The following is a 10,000-nucleotide window of genomic DNA, read 5'->3' as shown; positions in this document are numbered from 1 at the left end:
TGATCAATAATCATGACGACCGTTCCTTCTGTCAAATTGTCTCTCTCCTTTACCCACTTCTGGCGGGTCTGTAGAGACGGTAGGTAGTGCAGTAGGAAACTGCTCCAAAACTTGTCGGCTAATACTTGGCTGTACCTCCACATTCGTCGGCCGTTCGCTTCTTCAGGCCGGTACATTGTCTGGGGTAACGCGGGATCTAGCCGCCCCATCAGGAGTGTGTTGGGGGTAACTGGGTCGATATCCGCCACATCGCTGGAGACGTAGCCGAGGGGCTTAGAGTTCAATACTCCCTCAATCTCCGTGAGGACTGTCATTAGGACTTCTTCCGCCACAGTCTGGGCCCCAAGTACTGCGTACAGGGCTGTCTTTATGGAACGCACTTCCCGTTCCCAAGTACCACCGAAGTGGGGTGCGTTTGGGGGGTTGAATTGGAAGTCAATCTGTGCTGGAGCGAGGTGGGTCTTAAGTTCTGGGCCCATAGCTTGGAAGCTCTCTCTCAGCTCTCTTTCGCCGCCTTTGAAGTTTGTCCCATGATCGGACAATAGTGTAGACGGTCTTCCTTTCCGTGATGTGAATCTACGGAAGGCCATAAGGAATGTCCTTTGTTGTGCACTCTCTATGGTAGTGCAATCATCTATGTTGGGGTCTGCGGAGATAACAGTGCTCAATCCACAGAACACAGGCTTCTTATTCTCAGCCTCCTCCTGACTGGCTTCCCTCGGGATAGGCGTGGGCCACTCTCCTTCCGGGAGCTTTAGGAATGCTGGGCCGTCACTGTAGACATTGCGACGGGTGAGGTCATCTAGGGGCATTCCCCGGGTGATGACGTCAGCTGGGTTCTGTTTTGTATCAACGTAGCGCCACTCTGTTTCTCCGGTTAACTCTTCGGTTAAGTCTTGAATCTCGGTGACTCTGACTCCCACGAAGACTTTGTACTTGCATGAGTCCGATTTGATCCAGGCGAGTACTGTCGTGGAATCTGACCACAGGATTGTTCTAGACACCGGTATGGTGAGCTCACGTTGGATGAGCGTGGCTAGGTGCGCTCCGGCTAGGGCTGCGCAGAGCTCTAGGCGTGGGATAGATTGTTGCTTGCGTGGGGCTATTCTCGAGCGGGCGAGGACAAATGCTGTGTAGATCTCTCCCCCCTCTTCTTGGGCCCGCAAGTAGGCTACTGATCCGTATGCGACCTCTGAGGCGTCACTGAAGACGTGTAAGTCCATTTTACATGTCTCTGGCCTCACCGTGGGTGGGAAGTAGTTTCGGCGCATATTAACGCCTGGGAGTGAGTGGAGCTCCATCTCCCACTCTCTCCAGGTGGATGCAAGGTGTGCGGGAATGGGGTCGTCCCAGCCCTGGTCCTTGTCCCACAATGCTCGTACAATAATTTTTGCCCTGGTGGTGTACGGTAGAATACATCCTAGCGGGTCATATTGTCGGGCGAGTGTTGTGTACACACTCCGTCTGGTGGTCGGCGCCGCCGCCGGCCTTCCCTGCTCCGTAGTCAGGGGCTTGTGTCTGTAGTGAAGCGAATCTGTTTTGAATCGCCACACCAATCCCAGGGTCATCTCCTGGGCTTCTCCCGGGATTGTAGCCATCCAGGTCTCGCTGCTGGCTGCCTTGTCCTCGGAGGAGAGGCTGCGCAGTACTTGCGGATCGCTGCTGGCCCACTGCCTGAGATCAAAGCCGCCTTTGATCAATGAGGCGCGGAGTTTAATCAGGAGAGCCTCGGCTTCTTCCTGGGTTGAAAGGCTTTGTAGACAGTTGTCTACGTAGAAGCTGTTCTTTACGCTGTGTCGGACCTCTTTGTCCGCTGCTGGGTCCTCTGCTACATGTTTCTGTAGTGCAAATGTAGCACAGCAGGGGCTGCACGTCGTTCCGAAGGGGAGGACTTCCCATTGGTAGATGGCTGGGTGCTCATCTCCTGGCTTCTCTCTCCATAGGAACCGTAACAGGGGCTTGTCCTCCTCTACTAATCTCACCTGCAGGAACATTCCTTTAATGTCCCCGCTGATGGCCACCTTTTCCTGGCGGAAGCGGAGTAGAACGCCGAGTAGGGAGGGGCCGAGTGTGGGACCGGGCAGTAACTCTTTATTCAGATTTTGGGATCCGATCTGGTAGCTGCAGTTAAATACTATGCGGTCTTTACCGTTGTGATGGACCTTGTGGTGAGGCACGTACCACGATTCAGTGGTCTGGTCAGCCTCTTTAATGTCCATCTTTGTGACGTGTCCCGCTGTGATGAGCTTCTCAATCTCAGCGCGGTATACACTCTCTTGGGCGGGGTTCTTGGCTAAGCGCCGCTCCGTGTTCAGCAGGTACCGTTCTGTGGCGTCTGTCTTGGCGTGGAAAGTAGGCATTCCTTCTCGCCGCAGGAGTGGCGTGGCGTATCTCAACACGCCGTTGACCGGGACTCTCTTGGTCCCTGTCTCGAGGAGGTGAATGGCGTAAATGTCATCTTTAGAGCGAATGTCTTTCTTTCCATTCTTAAAGGGCATTTGTTCCAAGGTCCATAGCCGCTCTACGTGTTGCAGGAGTGCGGTTTCTCCCTCTGTGACTCGGGAGTGGAGACATCTAGTGGCTGTACTTCGGTTGAGAGATTTGGCGAGCGGGCCTTGGAGAGTCCATCCCAAACGGGTCTCGACTGCTGCAGGACAGCCTCGGGGTCCGGTATGAACCCGGTCTATCGGGACAATGAGGTCTGCATGGTCGGAGCCTATCAACAGGGTCGGCATAGCATTGTCTATGAGCGGGATCGGTAACTTGCGCAGATGTGCATATTTCTCCATCAGCTTGGCGACGGGGTATGTGTACCGCGACAGTCCTATTTCTTGGCTGGTGAAAGCGTCTGTAATCTGGTACCGTCGCTCAGGCTGGCCGCTTGCTGCGATAGAGAATGAGACATTCTCGCCCTTTATCGTCTTCAAATCTCGTCTTATTGTCCGAATTGTCATTTGGGTTTCGCTTCCCCGCAGCCCTAGCTGGGCCGCAGCGGAGGCGAGCAGAAGGGTCTTCTCTGACCCGTCATCGAGGACGGCGTAAGTGTCCAGGACTTTATTCTGGTAGCTTAGTGTCACACGCACTACTTTTAGGAGTACTCGGGCTCCACTGCTGCTGGCGGGATCGATGTACATGACGCTCGCTTTGCTGCTGGATGGTGCGGGTGAAGGGCGCCGTCTGTTACTGTCGTGAAGTATGTCCAGATGGGCTCCATCGCACTTGGTGTACCCTTTCTTTAAGCGGCATTCGGCTGCCATGTGTGAGCGCGCACAGCGAAAACAGCGCTTGTTGGACTTTATCCATTGACTTGCTTCCTCCGCGTTCAGCTTGGGGAAGGAGTCACATTGCGCTAGCCAGTGTTCTTTCTCACAGTAGGGGCACACTATCTTCCACTTCTCCGTTCTGGAGGGGGTACTGTGGCTCCTGCTGCTCGGTACTGACTCCGATTGGTGCATCACAGTCACCGATCTTCTTCCATCATTTAGTCGTCTGGTTCCTTCTCTGGAGCCAGGGGTGCTCCGTCCGAATGTATCTAGCCGTAGGCTGCTGACTTCTCTCGCCAGGAAGTCTGCTAGATCGAGGAGGTTCGGTTCGGGGCCATTCGGGTCTCGGTGGTCTCTCTGCCGCCTAAAACGCTCCTGTCGAGCGGGCGGCAGCTTCTCCAAGATCCTTTCCACATTTGAGTTGGCGTAAAGTTCATGCCTCCCCTTCTCTCTCTGCGCTCCCAACATCCCTACCAGGGACTGCACTCTGATGGACAGGTCGTCCAGTGCTCGATTGTCTATTGCTGGGGGTAAGCGGTCGATGTGTCGGATCTCCTGGATCACGTAATCCCATATGCGCCCATACCTCTGGTCCAATGCTACCAGCGCTGCTGTGTATGGGGTGGTGGAAGTCGCGTAGGCGAGCGCTATATTATGTGCGCGGGGTACCTTTAAGTGCTTCAGTAGGATGGCGTATTTATGGCGTTCATCCAATACATCCACCAACATGGTCTCCAGACACATGCGGAGTTCTGTATACTGGGCCCGGTTCTCTTGGGTGAAGTCGGGTACCATAGGCGTGCCAATGTATGACGCTGACTGTGGATACATCGGCGAGCGTTGGGGAGAGGCCTCCTAGGCGAGTCTCCTCCCGCTCCTTGGTATGGGCTGGTACCGGCAGTGTACCATGGCCCGCTTGTCCAGGTGCTGTTCCTCGGTGCGGGTCGTGCGTCGTGCTCACCCGGGTATAGAGTCGGGGGTCTGTAGCGCAGCTCCGTGGGAGTATAGCCTGGGCTGTACCGGACCTCCTGGTCCGGTAGAGTACTGTGCTGTCGTCGGGCGTGGTTCTCCTCCTCTTCCTCTTCGTCTTCAGTTAGGTCATCCAGTGCTTGTAGTCTCTGGTTTAGCCTCTCCACAGGATATGCTGCTCCTTCCCGGTTGCTAGGTCTCGCTTGGACCGGTGGGGGGAGGTGGTCTGTGGGGGGTATAGACCTCGTCTGTTGGTCAAGTTCAGGGTTGTTTACTCGGCTAGGGGATGCCGCCCTGGAGGTGTGTCTAGACGAGTTCCTGGAGCCTCTGGCGGAGGGAGAGGGTGTTGTCCGTCTGATCAGCTGTTCTATTAGTTGCGCTTGCTGTCTGTCGCGCTCTGCGTCCCGTAGAGCACCAGCAGCTGCTCGCTGGCTGTCTGCTCGGTCTCGGGCCACATTCTCTTCCCTCTGAATGCGTCTTATTTCTAGACGTATATGCTCTTCTTCGCTCCGCTGCTGGATCTGCAGTCGGTCGCGTTCAGCAGCGGCGTTCAGGCTGATGAGGAAGGCCTGCTGTAGGGTCCTCTCTGCCTCGCTGGGAGAAGGCGGTTGTATAGGGGAGCCTTCCCTCGGGGTACTCCTTGCGGAGCCTTGGAGCTCTATCTCCACGGTGCTCTCCCCGTCTTCTTCCGTGCCGAGTTCTCTCTCGGTAGCGTTGTATTCCTCCCGGGACAGTCATGTCTGGTTCCCACTGGTCCCCACCGTGAACTTGGTCAGTTACATTAGAACCCGTAGGGGCCTCTATGTCGGGGTAGTCTGGGCGTTGGGGTTAGACATACTTTTACTTTCTAGTTTTACCGCGTTTACTGTTAGTAGAAGACTAGGTTGTTGACTGACAGCGTAAGCCTCTAAGTACTGAGGGAGCCGTCGTTCGCGCTGCGGGCGTTGGTTAGGAGGATCGTTTCGTGGAGTGTTCATCATAGGCCATTTCAATATTAATAACACTATATTAATATTACACTAATTACCCTCCGGCTCGAAGGACCAATTGTAACTGAGGGGTACAATTCCCTGACTGTATTACTAGATATGATACTTACTACCACTACCTTTGTACTTTATAATCGGCCACCCAGTACTCGGCATAAATATATTATGATAAACACTCTCACGTAGATGAAACGGATCCAACACAAATGTACGAAGTCGAAGTATGCGTTTATTACTACACAGCAATGGTGTGTAGAGCAAGCACTTAATCACTTAATTACATTTATGAATTGAAATAGTATGCACTTTTATGGCAAAGAGTATTCGTTGTAATATCAATAGAGAATGTCCAATCTCTGGTGGCGCAGGCGGTAAATATACGACCTGGAATAGTTAAGGAATAACAGCAATGATACTTTAATGATTATAAGACTGGATACACTAAGGGGGGTAATCCGGTCGCTTGTAAGACAACAGGAGTAGGAGGGGGGGGGGGGTAGAGTCTGGCTGCCTCGTCCGGCCAGGGTATCCTGGGTGAAACCCACAGTTGTGCAGCTCGGTGCGCCAGCGATCCTTGGACCACAGATGAAAGCAGCTGGATTCTCTGTGGGCCGGCTCTCTCCGGTCCACGGAGGAGAGACGTGAAGCGACCTCGTCTGCAGAGCGTCTCCTCACCTTGCGTCCTCTCCAGGGGGGGGGTTCCAACACACGGCAGTGTCAGGGGTCTTTATCCATGGAATAATCCTGTACACAAAGCATAATCCGTGCCTGGGAAGGCGGGCTGTCGTCGGTAGAATAATCCGGTATACAGGTCCACTCGCTCGTCGGCTCTGGGGCTCCTCGGATGCAGTCTCACATGGGGTCGACCATCCTGGATAAGCAGCCAGTTCTCTGCCCGAAACGATGGGGTACTGACTACGGTAGTATTCTCACCGTACGAAGCACTATATATTAACAGACTATTATTAGCTTAATAGACTACGTCCAACTCGACGATATAGTGCCAAATATGACTATTCAAATATTAATATACACGATGTCTCAATACCGATGGTAAGCCGAACTTGGCCTTACTCCCACACGTGGCGTCGCGGGGAGGCTTTACGTCTGTCACTCTATTGGAGGGTAAGAAACTGGACTGAAAAGGAAGTCCTACTTTAGTAGCGCAGTATATATACGCACTATGAACAAATAGTACCGTTAGTGGTGCGGTAGCCAGAATCCTACGTGGAACTAGGACTTGTTCGTACATGTTGAGCGGTACGTTTGGGAACTAGGACTTGTTCGTACATGTTGAGCGGTACGTTTGAACTGGGTCTGGGGGGTATGGCAGCCTGGCACCAAGGTCTCGACCAATAGTAGAATGGAGACTATTATGGGATGTTCAGTAGGCTAGAATGGATATTCAATGCATATTGTACAAGGAATATACAAGGGATATCAGGGAATATTAGAGAATATACAAATACAATTAAATATATATATATAAATAAATATATATATTCGGTTTAATCTGGCCCTTCACAACACATTGCATTCCCCAGTCCCCAAGCATTCACGAACGCATCAACATTATGTCTTAGTGAGAAATACATGAACTCTAATCTAAGGCGTGCAGAAATCCATACCCCTCAACATAGGCACTGATTCCGTAGAAAGTGAGAGAGAGAGAGAGAGAGAAAGAGAGAGAGAGAGAGAGAGAGAGAGAGATAGCGAGAGAGCGAGAGAGAGAGAAAGGTAGAGAGAAAGGGAGGGAGATAGAGGTAGAGAGAGAGAGAGAGGGTAGATAGAGAGAGAGACAGAGAGAGACAAACAGGGAGAGAGAGAGAGGAGAGAGAGAGAGAGAGGAGAGAGAGAGAGAGAGAGAGAGAGAGAGAGAGAGAGAGAGAGAGAGAGAGAGAGAGAGAGAGAGAGAGAGAGAGAGAGAGAGAGAGAGAGAGAGAGAGAGAGAGAGAGTGTCACCGTGCTGGGAGGAGTGACATGTGGCCGCCCCGTCTCGCTCCTCCACGGCTGACATTTCCCCCGGTCAGACAAACAAGAGCCAATCAGTCAAGCATGGAGACACGTCTGACCCGATATAATACAACTGTAAACAAAAAGCAAATAAATGGCAAAATTACCACCGCTGCCGGCTATAGACGCCAGCTGAGTCACCGGTGATGTGATAAGTGATGTGGAAACAGGCCGGTGTTCGATAAGTGAATATTTACCGCAAGTGAACCCAGACAAACATTAGAATATCATAGCAGATACGTGGCGTCTGTAGGTGGTAGGTATGAGGTATAATAAGAAACATCGTACTGGCGAATCATCACAGATGGTCGGACACAAGCAGGGGTGTAAAAGTACACAGAAATTATACTTAAGTGAAAGTATGGGTACCGTCTCAAAATCTTACTCAAGTAAAAGTCAGAGTATCTGGCTAAAAACACACTTGAGTAAAAGTCAAAAAGTTTCTACTTTTAAATATACTTAAGTACTAAAAAGTAAAAGTAAAAACCTTTTTTCTGACTGTCTATTATTCTGATAGCAGGTGTTTAATCAAAGATACATTTTCCATCGAGGGGATTTGATTGGCTGTTTTTAAATAAAGCGCGGCCGCAGATTAATAACGTTAACGTTAGTTTGGCCAGAGAAACAAATATACTAATTAAAATGGTTGGACCTGTGAGATTTGTACTTTGTAGGTCTGCGTTTTAAATGTAAGGAGTAAAAAGTATGTTTTTTTCTCTGAAATGTAATTGAGTAAAAGTACATGTATACAAACCTAATAATACTTGAGTAAAGTACAAATCCCCAAAAACAGTACTTAAGTATTGTAACGAAGTACAATTATTCAAGTACTTTACACCCTTGGTGGTAGGTATGAGGTATAATAAGAAACATCGTACTGGCGAATCATCACAGATGGTCGGACACGAGTGCTATAGGCACGGGCGATACAGAGGAGCCTGGGGGAGCTCCACGGTGGCTGCATCTCTCAGCGCTTGATTCTCCGGATCCCCATTAGCCGAGGCAGAACATCAGCTCCTCTTCCAGGGGTCCACTCGGGGGTCTTGTGCATAATTCATGACATTGTCAAAAAAAATATATATTGAATTTGTCTCCAAAAGTGCTGACCTCTACTCTAATTATAATAGAAGTCGGGGGGGAAATGGAGAGGAGAAGAAAAGTATGAATTCTGAAATTCAATTTTCGAGGTGTTAGGTTACAATCCTTGTTCAAAATGTGCTCAAACGGAACCTGTTCTTCTTTCGGTTTTTAGTTTGGCTTTCTGAGCCGTGACCGGACGGAGCGTTCCTTTTCTACTAGTGATTCTCCCATGATGCATCAGGGCGTTCCCTAAACAATGGTATATAGAGGCGCAGCGCCACTATGACCACACGCCAACGCCACCATGTATTAAAAAAAAAAGAAAAATAAATAGTTTTTTTTGCAGTGAAAGCTTGGGGCCAGCTTATTATACCTTATACACTGTACTTAACAAAACACTTATTTGGAACTTTTGTTTGCTATTTTATTGATTGAAATTATGTTTTTAAGTTTCAGGAAATTACAAATGAAAATGAACATTCACATAAAATAAGCTTAAAATAGATAGCAGCTAAATAGACAAAGTCAAGGTAAGGCATAGAACACCAAATCATGTTCTACAGTGATTCTACTAGGATTACAGTGAAGGGCAGTTGTAGACAGTGAACGCAGCACGTAGGTATACATTGAGTATAAGCAACAGAGTACAACGTTTGTCCATTATAGGCCACAGAGTACAACGTTTGTACAGTATGGATAACAGATACAACATTTGTACAGTATGGATAACAGATACAACATTTGTACAGTATGGATAACAGAGTACAACATGTACAGTATGGATAACAGAGTACAACATGTACAGTATGGATAACAGAGTACAAAGTGTGTACAGTATGGATAACAGAGTACAACATGTACAGTATGGATAACAGAGTACAAAGTGTGTACAGTATGGGTTCTACAGACTCTTCACTCCCTCGCAGAATATTTCCCTCTAATCTCCATTGCATCTCTTCTTTATGTTTTCCTCATGTTTTCCTGGCCGTGGCCTCCTCCTCCTCTTCCTCTTCCTCCTCTTCCTCCTCCTCCTCCTCTTCCTCTTCCTCTTCCTCCTCCTCCTTCTCCTTCTCCTCCTCCCTTCCCCCCTCCTCCTCCTCCCTTCCCCTCCTCCTCCTTCTCCTCCTCCTCCTCCTCCCCCTCCTCATCCTCTCCCTCCTCCTCCGCCTCCTCCTCCTCCTCCTCCTCCTCCTCCTCCTCCTCCTCTTCCTCCTTCTCCTCCTCCTCCGCCTCATCGCTCATTATGCTGTTCCCTCTCTTACACTCTCTCCTGCCACTCTATTCACTTCCTTCCCATTTCCTCCACCAATTATCTCTTACAATTTCTTCTATTCTGTATTCAGTATATATACACAGGGACCCGGAGAGTCTGTGAACATTGGTGGTATAGTGGTGCTTACAAAAGGGTGTCTTAGAAGAAATAAAGGTGGTTTGCTGTAATTTGAGTCTTGGTGGGTTGGCTTTGTAGCCTCCTTAACTCCTCAATACTAACCCGTAGTATCGCTTCCTTAGATTCGTCACGAGTCTGAAGGTATCGCCGGGGCCGGTATTCAGAGCAGAGCGAGTCTAGTGGGAGCTCCATCTTCTCTCTCTCCGCCTCTCTCTCTCTCTCTGATACCGTCTTATTACCGGCCTCCCGTCCCAGAGGAGAGGAGACCTTTTCTTACCTGTGATCTCTCCGGCACT

This window comes from Notolepis coatsorum, assembly GCF_963971535.1.
Source record: "Notolepis coatsorum genome assembly, chromosome: 11".
In the NCBI taxonomy this organism is placed as follows: domain Eukaryota; kingdom Metazoa; phylum Chordata; class Actinopteri; order Aulopiformes; family Paralepididae; genus Notolepis; species Notolepis coatsorum.
This window is presented reverse-complemented; position numbering follows the sequence as displayed.